Source organism: Scyliorhinus torazame, chromosome 1 (assembly GCF_047496885.1).
Source record: "Scyliorhinus torazame isolate Kashiwa2021f chromosome 1, sScyTor2.1, whole genome shotgun sequence".
NCBI lineage: Eukaryota > Metazoa > Chordata > Chondrichthyes > Carcharhiniformes > Scyliorhinidae > Scyliorhinus > Scyliorhinus torazame.
The window spans coordinates 293,702,072-293,716,398 of record NC_092707.1 but is presented as its reverse complement, the minus strand read 5'-3'; the positions used below and the strand labels follow the sequence as shown (position 1 = coordinate 293,716,398).

Sequence of the window (14,327 nt, the reverse complement as noted above, 5' to 3'; positions counted from 1 at the left end):
CACGTTTAGAAGAAGCTCCCGCCGGTCCGCGATATCACTGTCTTTTTCGGGGGTTCCCCGCGAATTATGTGGGAAAGAATAAATCTCTCCGGGGTCAACTGGTTAGTCAGTCTGGGTAGCTATAGTAGGATTAACAGTAGTGTCGAACCCAAGTTATAGAAGTGTAAATAGTTTAATAAATGCGTTGGAAGTTATCTCCACGTGTGAACCTTCCTTTGTCAAGTGCACCACAAGGAAGCCACTTATGCTACACCTACAACATAACAAATCTTGGTACCAGGACTGAACTGTTTCAATCCATATAGCCATACCTCAGCGTATAGTGACAACCAACAACGATACCCAGGCAAGATGTTCGAGATCCGGGTTCCGCAGCAGCTCCAGTGCCATGGCGATCTCTGCGAAAACTGGCGGGCATTCCGGCAAAAGTTTGAAATCTTCCTGGTAGCAGCCGACCTACAAGACGTGCCGATGCTGAAAGGACAGAGCTTCTCCTCACCATCGCCGGTGCCAGAGCAGAGGAAATCTTTTAAAAATTCAAGTTCTCCAAAGGGCAAAACAGGAGCGAGTTCCAGGCAGTCCTGGACAAATTCGGCAAATACTGTGAGGAAAACACACTCCAACCAGCAAGAAAAGGTAAGAGAAGTGGCAGTACTCATCACGAGGCCGAGATCCCGGAGCAGAGAACAATTTTGATCGGTGGCCATCTTTCTAAAGGGACTGTACTTGGCGCAGTTGCGCGAGAAGCGCACAGAACGGGAAGGTCCCTTTGCGCATGCGTGAGACGCCGTGCATGCGCAATCACGAAAACGGCCCCCGATAAAGGAACAACGATTTGCGCAAAACGCTTCCTACGTATGATGTCACATGCGTCATAAGAACATAAGAACTAGGAACAGGAGTAGGCCATCTGGCCCCTCGAGCCTGCTCCGCCATTTAATGAGATCATGGCTGATCTTTGTGGACTCAGCTCCACTCTCATGATGTCAGAGGCCCCAAGACAACGCCCATTTAAAGGGGAAATGTCCCAAATCAAAGAAAAAATCTTTTAAAGCCGTAAAACAACTTCCTTCACCTGGAACGACAGCAAAATGCCTCAAATTGAACCAGGAAATGAAATTAACCTCCGAAGAACCCTGCAACAAGCAGTTACCTATGCCCAAACCGATGATTCCGACCTTGAATACTTCGAAACCGACCTTTACATTTTCTCTGGACCTCGCAAGCCCAATGCCAGCTCCAACGCAAACAGTGATGATATGGTCTTGGAAGACAACAACTCAGACGAAGCTTTCACCTTGGGAGTCTACCCCAGTACCAAATCCGAACCGCAACTAGACGTGTTGCACATTGACGACCCCAACGACGAATTCTTCGGATTTGAGGACCTTCAGCCCAGCAGATATGACATCCCGACTTGTGAGTGCAGGATTATGCTGCGGCCTGACACCAAGAGACAGAGAGTGGTACAAGCCCACAGAGCGGCCTGCTGCCACACAGAGCGTGGTCCACGCACCGCTCAGGATTCCCGACTCTACGAAAGAAGACCCGCAAGACTCCACACCGCAGTCCTTGCATGAACAAGAAGTGACTCCAGTGTCACAAGCCTCCACAGCAAGCTTGTGGACAGACTCCACAATAGAAGCAACGCAAGACTCCGACGCGCAGTCCTTGTAGAAACAAGACCATGAGGTTCTAGCAACCTCCTCTGACTAATGAGCGGCAGATGATGCAAGTCTGCCATGCTTAAGTAAACAGCAAGAAGACTATGACCGTCTACCATGCTCCAGTGCACAGCAGGACGACCATGATTGTCTATCATGCTACAGTGAAGAACAAAGCGACGATGACAGTCCAAGCCCAAATGAAGGACAACAGCAAGACAATGACAGTCCACCCACATTGTTTGTGTCATCAGATGAAGACTCTGACAATTTACCCAACCCAAGTGAACAACAAGCAGCCACTGAGGCTCTACCCACGGTATGTGAGACGAGTGACGACAGCATCCCACTTCCCATGCAAGATGTGCAAAGTGACAGACCTCAGCTAGTGTGTACAGAGGTACTTGACGATCACTGTGAGACCACTGGTGACTCCGGTGACACCATGATACTTCCATGCTCATTCGCTCGAACCTCTCCACAAGTCAATGCATTCCTACATGTTCCGACTCCAGACGTGCAGCTTCAAGAAATCTCAGCTGACTCCAGTGAACCTGCTAAGACTCCGGACGGGGAGCATCAACAAACCAAAACTGACTCAGTTAAAACAGACCAGACTCCAGATGGGGAGCAACCAAACGCCGACTCTGATTCACGTAAGCTGGACTTTACTCCAGACAGGGAGTGCCGCAACCTCAGGGTGACAGCAGATGCCACAACGACAGGAGATGGATCACTTAACAATTACACTGGGTCAGTAATACCAAGCAGCGGCTACAGTCCAAGAGGAATACACCAATATTCACCACAGCCATATCCACACATTTCTTTCCACACCAGCAGTGCAGCCAATGACAGCTCATGCTGGAAAAACCCAGTATTCAGGCATGCAGCAGCCAGCAGTCTATGCAGCATATTCTCAAACAGGCCAGCACTGCGGATTGCCCACTAATGGAATCAAGACCGAAGGAGGACTACCGCAAGCGCAATCTGCACTACAGACTGGGTGCCTTAGTTACAGCCCAGGATTTGCTGCACCCCAGCCTGGCCAGACGGCATATTCCTATCAGATGCAAGGTTCTAGTTTCACACAATCACCAGGTATGTTTGCGAGCAGCAATTCTGTTTCCAATTCGACAAACTTCAACGGTTCTCAGCAGGATCAACCTTCCTGCACAGCACGTGGCCAGAACCAGTATATACAGTCTTATCCAACTTCAACATATGGCACATCCATGACCTCGAATGATACTGTTGATGGTACCTCTTCAACGTCAACACCTTATCAGCTACAAGATGCCATCCGACAGCACCATCACAAACATCGAAAAAGAAAGGGACTCCAAATCAGACAGCAAAGTGATTTGACCACTTCTTGGTTCCTGTGGCACAGGGACGTTGATGGCGTTCATAACCAAGAGAGACATTTGACCATGATGATTGATGGTTTTTGGACTCACATGAATGATTTGGACTTATTGTTTAATCACTGTTCCCATGACTTGTATAAACCTTAACTTATCTACCTGTTTTTTGTTCAATTTTCTTAAAGTGTACAGAACATAGAAACATATAAAAAAGGGGGGATGTGGTGATGTGCATCAATGTAAATACATGCAGGCTAGCTAGACACTAGAGGGAGCACCAGAGACATCACACACACTCACACACTCAACCAATAGATCAGTTAGATAGGACACGACCAATGGACATTCACGATACACACAGAGGTGACACGACCACAGGAGGGCATTACACCAACCCATATATAAAGGACACCACACACATGATCTGTCTCTTTCCAGTGGAGACAGTCAGTGAGTACAGACACAGGGTTGATTCAATATCACTCCCACCACATGGATTGCAGCAACTGGTTAGTCAGTCTGGGTAGCTATAGTAGGATTAGCAGTGGTGTCGAACCCGAGTAATAGAAGTGTAAATAGTTTAATAAACGTGTTGAAGTTATCTCCATGTGTGAACTTTCCTTTGTCAAGTGCACCACAAGGAAGCCGCTTATGCTACACCTAGAGCATAACAAATCATCGCCTAGAATGTGGTAAGAAGACCGAAGCCCGGTCCAGGGAAATTCTGGAGGTATATAAAAAAACAGAAGAGAAAGAAGTTTTAAAGACATTTGAGATTGAAGAAGGAAGGAAGAGTGAGAAAAAGGAAAAATAATAAGCCGTTAAAGGATGTGAAAAGCAGCGTCGAGGAAGGGAGGAAACGCAGGCGCGCCATTGAATGAGAAGATGAGCAAAAGTGCTGACAAGATGGCGGAGGCCGGACCACATGGTGGGGCCACACTACTTGCAGTGGAGAAGATGACCGAGGTGATGGTGGTGGAGCTAGAAAAGCAGTTTGCGAGGCACATGGAGGCTTTGAGAAAGGAGATGGCGGTCACATTAAATTCATTGGTGGAGGAGGCAATCGCCCCGGTGAGAGTAGCTGTGGCAAAGACATCAGCCGAGGTGAGAGAGCTGGGCGAGAAGATGAAGGAAGTGGAGGAGGCCGTGTCGCAGCACAGCGACCAGCTCACCTCGATGGGGGACGAACTGTGGAGGGCGGTGGAGGTCAACAGAGGGCTCCGAGCAAAGCTTGAGGACTTGGAGAACCGCTCGAGGCGGCACAATCTAAGAATTGTGTTCTTGCCCGAAGGGACAGAGGGTCCAAGGCCAACAGAGTATTTCGCTAAGAAGTTGGCGGAGCTGATGGGGGAGGGTGAGAACCCCTCTCTGTACGAACTGGACTGAGCTAATCGGTTGTTAAGGCTCCGCGGAGCCCAAAGTGAATGAGCCGCCAAGAGCAGTAATCATCTGTTTCTATAAGTACTGCACGAAGGAGAAGGTGTTAAGCTGGGCGAAGCAGAAGCGCGAGGTGCAGTGAGATGGTGCCGGAGTTTGGATCTACCAGGACTTGACGGTGGAGTTGGCAAAAAGACAATCGGCGTTCGGGCGAGTGAAGGCGGAACTGTACAAGAAGGGGGTGCGATTTGGTGTGGTATACCCGGCGAAGCTGAGGGTGACGTACGGTGCCAAAGATTTTGATTTCGAGACAGCGGAGGCGGCTGAGGCATTCGTGAGAGCAGAAGGCTTGGGACAGACGTGAGGAGCGGAGCTGGAAGAGAGACTGGACTGTGATTGGGGAGCTGGAAAATGTATAAATGTTATAACTTTCTTTTTACTGACATGTATTGTAATTTACTTCTCTTCACATTGTTACAGAGTTCAAGTTATTAGTTGGGTTGATTAGCATTCTGTGTTGTGACGGTTATATCTTAGTTTAGTGAATTGTATGGGTTGGATTGTTGTTTCTTTCTCTGGGACTGGGTGGGAGGGGACGGTATAGCGTGGCGGGGGGAGCCACCCGCGCTAGCTAACTAAAGTCGGCTATTGAACGGAGGTGAGGTGAGAGGAGGGCTGCGGACAATGGAACCTGGTTGGCGGGTTTCGATGGGCCTACGGGGGGGGGGGGGGGGGGGGGGGGGGGATTGATGCTGGGAGATGTGTTTTTGAGAGGAAATGTAGGGGGGGTGGTTTTGGGAGGGGGGGAAGGGGTTCGATGTTAATAATGGATAGGGGCGGGTCAGGCTTATGGGGCAGGGCCCAGTGGTATGATGATGGTGGATAAAAAGGGTGGGGGGGTGAGAGGCCCCCAGTTAGGATAGTCACGTGGAACGTGAGGGGGTTAAGAGGTCCGGTCAAGAGGTCAAGGGTGCTTGCGCATCTTAAAAGTTTGAAAGCAGATGTAGCAATGCTGCAGGAGACTCACTTGAGGGTGAAGGACCAGGTGAGACTTAAAAAGGGCTGGGTTAGTCATGTGATTCACTCTGGACTTGACGGAAGGGCTCGAGGGGGTAGCGGTAATGGTCAGCAAAAGAGTATGCTTCCAGATGGAGAAGGTGGTGGCAGATCAGGGGAGTAGATATGTGATTGTGACAGGGGCGCTGGAGGGGAGGTTAATGGCGCTGTTAAGTGAATATGGCCCCAATTGGGACGATGTGGGATTCGCAAAGAAGGTGTTTGGGGCCATCCCCGACTTGGACACACACAAACTGATAGTGGGGGGGCTGGAACTTGGTGCAGGAGCCACGGTTGGACAGGTCACGGCCGCACTCACTGGTCCCATCAGGGGGGCGAAGGCGTTAGCTGGGCTAATGGTGGAAATAGGGGGGTGGGGGGGGGGGGGGGCGGGTGGACCCGAGGGAGCGGGAGTACTCGTTTTTCTCAGCAGTCCATAAGATATATTCGCGGATCGACTTTTTCGTGGTGGGGAAGGCTTTGCTGGCTGGGGTTAAGGGGTCGGAATACTCGTTAATTGCAGTGTCAGATCACGCTCCGCATTGGGTGGATATGGTACTGGAGAAGGGGGTAGCGCAGAGGCCGGGGTGGAAGTTAGATGTGGGACTTTTGGGGAACCAAGTGTTCTGTGAGAAAATTGAAAAGGTAATTAAGGAATATGTAGGTTTCAACTGTTCGGGTGAGGTGTCGAATGCAGTTGTCTGGAAGGCTCTAAAGGTGGTGGTGAGGAGTGAGGTAATTTCGTTTAAGGCCAGGGTGGACAGAGAGGAGAGGTTGGAGCGGCAGAGGGTAATAGATGAGATGTTGGAGGTAGATAGGAGGTATTCAGAGGATGGAGACCCAGCAAAGCTGGAGAAGAGGAAGGAACTACAGGCAAACTTTGACCGACTGTCCACCAGGAAGGCGGTGCGCCAACTGAGGCGAGCAAGGGGTGCAGTTTACCAACATGGAGAGAAGGCAGGTCAGATCCGGAGGGAAGCAGCGGCAAGGGAAATTGTGCGGGTGAGGGATAGGGCAGGGAAGTTGGTGGTGGCGCCGGATCTGATTAACAAGGTTTTGAGGAATTTTATGAGAGGTTGTACAGGTCAGAGCCACCCGGGGGAGATCGTGAGATGCAGGAATTTCTAGATGGGTTGGAGTACCCGAGATTAGGGGAGGGGGACAGGGCTACATTAGAAGGAGCAATAGTGGAGCAGGAGATAAAGGATGCGATTGGGAGGATGCAGTCGGGGAAGGTGGCAGGGCCGGATGGGTTTCCGGTGGAATATTATAAAAAATTCAAGGATAAGCTGGCACCCCTGATGGTGGGGATGTTTGAAGAGGCGATAGGGAAGGGGATGTTGCCACAAACCTTGGGGCAGGCATCGATTTCCCTGTTGCTAAAAAAAGATAAGGATCCGAAGGAGTGTGGGTCGTATACGCCCATATCACTTATGAATGTGGACGCAAAAGTATTGGCGAAAGTACTGGTGGGTAGGCTGGAGGAGTGCCTCCCAAAGGTTATAGGTGAAGATCAGACGTGGTTCGTGAAAGGGAGGCAGCTCTTTTCAAACATTAGAAGGTTATTGAACGTCGTGATGGCACCGGCAGAGGGAAAGGAAACCGAGTTGGTGGTGGCATTGGACGCTGAGAAGGCGTTTGACTAGGTAGAATGGGGGTATTTAATGGCAGTTCTGGAGTGGTTTGGGATTGGACCAAGGTTTGTGAATTGGGTAAAGCTGCTATACAAGGAGCCGAGGGCGAGTGTCCGCACAAACAACATCAGCTCGAGATACTTTTCTCTCCACCGTGGGACGAGGCAGAGATGTCCCCTGCCTATGTCCCCCCTGCTGTTTGCACTCGCGATTGAGCCATTGGCCATCGCATTAAGCAGTTCAGGGGTATGGAAAGGAATAGTGGGGGGGGGGGGGGGCTGCCATTCCGTAGGGCAGGGACTCACTTTAGGTACCTGGGGTGCAGGTTGCCCGGGAGTGGGGGGGCTCCACAGGTACAACATTTCTAGTTTGGTGGGGAGAGTGAAAGCTGATCTGGCAAGGTGGGATGGCCTTCCTCTGTCACTGGCGGGTCGGGTACAGGCGGTTAAAATGAACGTGTTGCCACGATTTGTGTTTATTTTTCAATGCCTGCCGATTTTCCTGTCAAAGGCTTTTTTCAGAGATTGAGGGAGGGATTACGTTGTTCATATGGGGAGGGAAGGTGGCCAGAGTTAGAACGGTGCTACTTCCGAACCTGATATATTACTACTGGGCGGCGAATGTGGAGAAGGTGCGGAGCTGGGTAAGAGGGGTTGATTCTCAGTGGGTCAGGATGGAGGAGAGTTTGTCCAGGGGTTCGGGATTGAAAGCACTAGCAACAGCGCCGCTCCCGATAGCCCCGGGGAAGTACTCTGAGACCAGTAATAAAAGCTTCATTGAGAATTTGGCGACAGTTTCGCCAACACTTCGGGCTGGGGGCAGGGTCAAGGGAAATGCCGATTCGGGGGAATCACAGATTTGAGCCAGGGAAGTGGGAAGGAAATTTTCGGAAATGGGAGAAGAAGGGGATTAAGACACTGAAAGATTTGTTTCTTAGGGGTTGGTTTGCAGGATTGAAGGAGCTGGAAGCGAAGTATGGGCTGGAGCAGGGGGAAATGTTAAGATCCATGCAGGTTCGAGATTTTGCCAGAAAGGAGATACAGAACTTCCTGGAGGAGCTGGCCTCCACCTTGCTGGAGGAGGTGCTGACGACAGGGGTACTGGAGAAGGGGGTAGTGTCAGCGGTCTACGGAGCTATTTTGGAAGAGGAGAAGGCACCACTGGAAGGGATCAAAGCAAAGTGGGAGGAAGAGTTGGGAGAGGATATGGAGGAGGGGTTCTGGTGTGAGGTGCTCCAGAGAGTGAATGCCTCCACCTCGTGCGCGAGGTTGGGGCTGATACAGCTGAAGGTGGTATACAGAGCACACCTCACGAGACCGAGGATGAGCCGATTCTTTGAAGGAGTAGAAGATGTGTGTGAACGTTGCGGGGGGGGGGGGGCCTTGCTAATCACGTTCATATGTTTTGGTTCTGTCCAAAGCTAGAGGATTACTGGAAGGAGGTTTTTAGGGTAATTTCTAAAGTGAAACTGGACCCAGGCCCCCGGGTGTCCATATTCGGAGTGTCTGGCCAGCCAGGGTTGGAAACGGGTGAGGAGACAGATGTTGTAGCCTTCGCCTCGTTGATCGCCCGAAGACGGACCCTGATGGGTTGGAGGGCAGCCTCTCCACTCTGTGCCCTGGCGTGGCGGGGGGACCTGTTGGAATTCTTGACTCTTGAGAAGGTTAAGTTTCAATTGAGGGGAAGGACAGAGGGGTTCTACAATTCATGGGCATTATTCATTCTGCACTTTCAAGAACTGGATAACATCGAACATTAGTTGGGGGGGCGGGGAGGGGGGGGGAAGAGGGGGGCGATGGGTGTTAATGGTGGCCATGGGTGATCCCTGATTCCTTTTTGTCAATTGTTTATGTGAACATGTGGGCGAATGTTTTGGGTTGGGTGGGAGGATGGGATCGTTGTTATCGATATGGGGATTGACATATTTGTTACTGATTATTGTTTATTACTGATTATTGTTTATTGTTGGTGTGTAAATTTGGGAGAAAATGTGAAAAAGGAGGAGAAATTAAAAAAAAAAAGAATCATCAGCAAAAAGTGGGATCACTTAGAACAACTGCTTACATCTCGGCGGCACAGTGGTTAGCAATTCTGACCTTGTGTGACTGTCTGTGTATAGTTTGCACATTCTCACTATGTGTGTGTAGGTTTCCTCCGAGTGCTCTGGTTTCCTCAGTCCAAAGATGTGCAAGTTAGGTGGATTGGCCATGCTAAATTACCCCTTAGTGTCCAAAACTAAAGATTTGTAGGTTGGGTTAAGGGATTATTGGGATAGAGCGGGGAAGTGAGCTTGGGTGGGGTGCTCTTTCAGAGGATCGTGCAAACCCAATGGGCCGAATGGTCTCCTTCTGCACAATAGAGATTCTATGTTCTATCATTACAAAGAAAGTGTCATATCACTTCACACAATGATGTATAAGAAGTGGACACTAAACCAGAGAGGTGAGTGGCAGGATGGTGTAGGAGTGACCGTCCATGGTGGAGCAGAGGGAACAGGTAAGAAGCTGCAGGTTGATGTTGGAGGATTGGAAGGTGAGCTCGGGGATGTTGAGCTCGAGCAGACCAGGAAGGTAGGGAGGGGAGAGGCAGTGGACAGATTTGAAGAGGTGCTTTTTTAAAAATGTATTTATTCCTGGGATGTGGGTGTCACTAGCAAAGTCAATATGTACTGCTCATTCCTAATTGTCCTTGAGAAGATGGTGGTGAGCCCCAGCACGTTGACCCAGCGACAATGAAAGAACAACAATGTATTCCTGAGTAATGATGGTGTGTGATACGGAGGGAAACTTGTTCCCATGTACTTGCTGCTGCTCTGGGTGATAGAGGCTGTGAGAGGTACTGCGGAAGAAGGCTCACTGAGTTTCTGCAATGGAACATAGAAAGAAGGGTTTTAGTTACAAGGTTAGGCTGGGGTTGATCTCCTTGGAGCAAAGGTAGGGTGCTCTTTCAGAGTGTCGGTGCAGACTCGATGGGCTGAATGGCTTCCTTCCGCATTGTAGGGATTCTATGGTACAGTTTGTACCATAGAATTATTTACTTAACCTTCTCTGCTCATAGAAGAATAGCCCACAATTCCTTTAGTCCCTGCATGTAACTGATCTTTCAACTCTGGTACCATTCTCGTAAATCTCTTCAGTATTCATAGAATTTACAGTGCAGATGGGGGCCATTCGGCCCATCGAGTCTGCACCAGCCCTTGGAAGTAGCACCCCACTTAAGCCTACACCTGCGACCCAGTAACCTTTTTTGGACACCAAGGGCAATTTAGCATGGTCAATCCACCTAACCTGCACATCTTTGGACTGTGGGAGGAAACCAGAGCACCCGGAGGAAACCCACGCAGCCACAGGGAGAACGTACAGGCTCCACACAGACAGTGACCCAAGCCGGGAATCGAACCTGGGACTCTGGAGCTGTGAAGCAACTGTGCTAACCAGTGTGCAACAATGCTGTCCCTCCGAAGTTTTGATATCGATCCTAAAGTGGTGTCCACTGTACTCTATTTGGGACCTAAGTGGTGTGGCATAAAGGTTTAGCATGATTTCCTTGTCTTTGTATTCTGTGCCTCTATTTATAAAGTGAAAGGTCCTGTAAGCTTCTTTGACAATATCCGACATCTTCAAAGATGTGTGTGCGTGTGTGCGCATGTATATATGTGTCAATGTGTGTGTACATGTACATGTGTATATGCATGCATACACAATGTGTGTGTGTGTATATATATATATATATATATATATACACGTGCGTGTGTGTATATATACGCGTGTATATGCACGTGTGTCTGTATATGCACGTGTATGTCCTTGTACAACCCCAGGTCCCTCTGCTCCTTCCAGTGCACTGGGCACAGCAAATATCCCTGGATAGGGGTAGAAAACCTTGGCACTGGAGTTTGTTACTCTACTGCTCATTGGGAGGAGCGGCACAGACATGATGGGCTGTGCTGTACCAATTCTGTGGTTCAAGCTGCTCTGGTGTAATCATAACAATGGCTGGATTGATTGGCATCCTTCCTTCTGTGCGAGCTGATGGGAATGCAGCTTCAGAACCTTGGTGAGGTCAGATGAGCTCATTTGCTGCACATCAAGATAATGGCATCTACTGCTCCAATGGAAGGTCAAAAACACAACATAACGTTAACAATACCAGCTACAGCTGTCAACCCCCTCCCAATAAACAGTTGAATGATATGACATAAAATGCTGGAAATGCTCAGGAAGGCAGGCAGCATTTGTGGAGGCAGAATCGGAGGTCATATTTCAGGTCAATGACAGTGAAACAGTTACTCCATTTCGCTTTCTGTGAATGCTGTCTGATTTGCTGAATTTCCAGCACTTTATATCAGCATTCCAGCATGTGCCGGATTTTGTTTCTGAATCAATAATAATAATCTTTATTGTCACAAATAGGCTTACATTAACACTGCAGTGAAGTTACTGTGAAAATCCCCTCGTCGCCACACTCCGCGCCTGTTTGGGTACACAGAGGGAGAATTAAGTATGTCCAAATGACCTAACAGCATGTCTTTTGGGACTTGTGGGAGGAAACCGGAGCACCCGGAGGGAACCCACGCAGACACTGTGAGAACGTGCAGACTCCGCACAGACAATGACCCTAGCCAGGAATTGAACCTGGGATCCTGACGCTGTGTAGCTATAATGCTAACTACTGTGCTACCGTGCTGCCCACTGCAGAGTGTTGGTGGGAATCAGAATCCAGGCAACATCTGCACACTGCAGAACTGACTGGTCACTCATTAGGTTCAAGTTGATTTATGTCCATTTGAAAAATCTGAGCCGATGAACAGGCGACGCACGACCACAAGGGATGATGTAGATGTTTCTCTGCGGCTGAGTTTGATGAATTCACAACATTTGAGTAATTTACACAATTTGGACTGCAGGAATAGATTAGCGAGGCCCATTCATCCAATGAATATAGGTGGTTATGACATAATTATAAATAAGATCCTGAACATGTTGTGATGGGTCAACTGAAACTAAAAGGGGACACAATGTCATTCACCATCTATCAAACAACTTCTGCTGAGAGCGCTGTTGACTGATGGGGCATAGTGTGTGGGTAGAAAGTATGGGGGTGGGAAGGTCATGATATTACAAAATGAATAGCGACAGTGCCTTGACTGCCAGATGTTTTGCAGACCAGTAGTCTCATAGTGCTCACCGGCATTTCAGGAAGTCAAGTCACTGCCGTTCATAGTCAACAGTCAGGAAGTCAGTCGGCAGGAGGCCGGACGTAGATGAGTCAGCAGGGATAAACATAGTGTGTGTGTGGTAATGGTGGGGGAGGAACGTGACCCAGCTCTAACAGAGCGAGAATGTGATCATTATTCTAATTGGGACCATGATCTGCCTAACCCCCACACCCTGCTCCCTCCACCTTCTCAAGGGTGCTGCAGTCCAGAGATGAGGTGAGAATAACTACCGTTGACATCAAGGCAGCATTTGACCAAGTGTGGTATCAAGGAGCACTAGATAAACTGGAGTCAATGGGAATTGGGGTGAAAGCCCTCCACTGGCGCAAAGGAAGATGGAGGTCAGTCATCTCAGTTCCAGGAAGTCACTGCAGGAGTTCTTCAGGGTGGTGTCCTAGACCCAACCATTTTCAGTTCCTTTATCAATGATCTTCCTTCCATCATAAGGTCAGAAATGAGGATGTTCACTGTTGACTGCAGGATATTGCATTTGCGATGCTGCAGCAGTCCGTGTCCAAATACAGCAAGAGCTGGATTATATCCAGGCTTGGGCTGACAAGTGGCAAATTACCTTCACACTGCACAAGTGCCAAACAATGACCATTTCCAGCAAGAGAGGTTCTAACCATCTCCACCTGACATTCAATGGCATTACCAATTCTGAATCCCCCACCTTCAACATTCTGGGGGTTACTATTGACCAAAAACTGAACTGGGCTAGCCAAATACATACTGTGACTACAACAGGAGGTCTAAGGCTAAGAATCCTGTGGTGGGTAACTCTCCTCCTGACTCCCCAAAGTCCACCATTTGCAAGGCACAAGTCAGGAGTGCAATGGAATACTTCCCACTTGGTAATTTTGTGCAGTGGGGTAATCAGGAAATGTAAGTGGTAAGTCTAATTCTGCTGTTTTTCAGTTAAAAGTGCAGTGTGTAGATTAGTGTCTGATTGGCTGAAGCTGCCTCCACCCTAATTGCTGAGAGGCAATTATCTGTCAGTCACCTGAGGCCTGTTTAGGGGCACAAAGGTGCACATTGTATTCTTCTCTTTGTAGCTTGTGAGTCATCCTGGTTAGCTGAGGTCTGTATAAAAGACAGACAGAAAGCGCACTCAGTAAGCTTTGCGCAAGTGAAGGAGACACAGCCGGAGTGAGACACATCCAGAGTGGGAATTTGGAACTTGGTAATTCGGTGCAGAGTGGGAGAAGGTGCTTTTTTCCTACTGTTTTGTTCTCTCTTTCTTCTGGCCTGTAACTTTTAATCTGTGGGGAGGGAACCAGAGAGCATCTGAGACCCTCGGAAGGTAAGTAAGTGATTTTTATTCATTTTTACTTTTATTACCTTTTCAAATTGTGTGTATGTGGTGGGGGGAGGGTGGGGGACTGACGTGACATCACAGTAAAGCTGTGACCTGATTTGCTGGTTGGGAATCTACACTAAATTTTTAAAAAATAAGCATTGTTAAACTAATTAAACATAATTACTTATTACTTAATTATAATTTAGAGGGGTATCTAAGCCAGAGATCGGAGAGTACTGTATTTAGCTTTCACGTTTATAGTAGAAATCTAGTGCTAGGAAACATATAGTTCACAGTAACTTTAAAAAGAACTTTTACATTTAATTTACTAATTAATTGATGCAATGTCAATTAGAGGGGTGCAGTGCTCTGACTGTGAGATGTGGCAGTCCGGGAGGCTTCCAGTGTCCTGGATGGCTTCATCTGCAGAAAGTGCACCCAACTGGAGCTCCTCACAGACCGCATGATTCGGTTGGAGCAGCAGATGGATGCACATAGGAGCATGAAGGTGGCGGAAAGCGTCATAGATAGCAGTTATATAAATGTGGCCACACCCAAGTTGCAGGCAGAGAAATGGGTGACCACCAGAAAGGGCAGGCAGTCAGTGCAGGAATCCCCTGTGGTTGTCCCCCTCTCGAACAGGTATACCCCTTTGGATGCTGTCGGGGATAGCCTATCAGGGGAAAACAGCATCAGCCAGAGCAGTGGCAC

The 14,327-nt window shown here is 48.8% G+C and overlaps 1 protein-coding gene across 1 annotated transcript in view; it reads left to right on the top strand.

Annotated features, from left to right (window-relative positions):
• Positions 1–14,327, top strand: part of LOC140421095 (synaptojanin-2-like) — a 287,869-nt gene that overhangs the window by 171,441 nt on the left and 102,101 nt on the right.